Below are 1,599 nucleotides of genomic sequence, written 5' to 3' on the forward strand. Positions count from 1 at the left end.
TGCTAAAAATAGGTCTAACTAGCAACAGTAACTCTCCTCTAGGCAAGGCCTGGAGGAGGAGCTTGAGACCTTGGGGAGTGGATTGAAACCCATAGGTGTGTCTTAAAATCTGAGCCCAGGGAAGCTGAGTACCTCCTATTTCAGGAGGAAACACTAGGAATTAATAAAATTTTAGGCAAATTTATCTAAGGAAATTGTTACAGTTTTGGTCCAGATTGCATTTCCCTTCTGCTGATACTTTAATTTGGGTTCCACACTATTTGGAAACTACAGGACATTACTGGGTTTCACACTATTTGGGCATAGAGGTTGTCACTTCCTTTTGTCAGGGAACTTTTGCAAAAATTGTCTTTATGCTGCATGTACCCATGCTTAAATTTATTTATAATAGAATTCATAATTAACCAATTCCTATAGTAGTTTGTTTTCCACCAGTGTGATCTTTCAAATATCTGCATATTGTTACTAAAGAAAAATTATTTCTCCAAGTGGCTTTTTACTTTTTCATTGTTTGTTTGCTTATGCATATTCATGGCATACAAATAAGTATGCCCAAGATGTGATGGACAGATCAATACTATCAGCATGCCCATTACCACAAATTGTGATTATTCCCCATGTCCCCCACCCAACTAATCCCTTACCTCCTTTTTCCTCTCCCCTCCCCAACCCCACTCCATAACCCTAGTTATGCTCTCTCCCGCTGCAAGCCCAACACACCGTTGTGGTTTTTCTTTCCTTCCTTCTTTCTCTCTTACCTCCCACTTATGAGTGAGGACATGTGGTATTTTTCCCTCTGTGCCTGACTTATTTCACTCAATTTTCTTGAAGCTCATCAATGTTGCTGTGAATGATAGAATTTCATTCTTTTTTATAGCAGAGTAATATTCCATGGAGTATATAAAACACATTTTTATTATCCAGTTGTCTGTCAATGGACATTTAGGTTGGTTCCATATGTAGCTATTGTAAATAGAGTTGAAATGAACAAGGAAATGCTGGCATCACTTTGACAAGATTTCCATTCCTTTGGGGAAGTGAGATTGCTGGATCATGTGGTTTTATCTGTAGTTGTTTGAGAAACCTCCATATTATTTTCCATAGTGTTTGTACTAATTTGCAGTCCCACCAACAGTGTAGGAGCATTCCCTTCTCTTCACATCCTTGCCAGCATTTGTTATTGCTGTCTTTTTGATTATAGCCAGTCTCACTGGGGTGAGGTGATATCTCAGTGTGGTTTTAATGTGCATTTCCTTGATGATTAGTGATGTTTACTTTTTATTGTCTGTGAGAACTCTAATTTCTACTTTTGTGTTTTCATCCTGAATTTTAAATAGTAGTTTTCTTTCCATTGCAGTTAAAAGCAATACCTTCATCACAAAGAAGTAGATAATGACATCACAGTTCCTAAAAATCACTATAAAACATGCCATTTATTTTCCCCTGAATTTCTTAGTTTCCTTCCTTCCTTCTTTCCTTCCTTCCTTCTTTCCTTCCTTCCTTCCTTCCTTCCTTCCTTCCTTCCTTCCTTCCTTCCTTCCTTCCTTCCTTCCTTCCCTCCCTCCCTCCCTCCCTCCCTCCCTCCTTCCTCCCCTCCCT

This window comes from Cynocephalus volans, chromosome 7 (assembly GCF_027409185.1).
Source record: "Cynocephalus volans isolate mCynVol1 chromosome 7, mCynVol1.pri, whole genome shotgun sequence".
Lineage (NCBI taxonomy): Eukaryota > Metazoa > Chordata > Mammalia > Dermoptera > Cynocephalidae > Cynocephalus > Cynocephalus volans.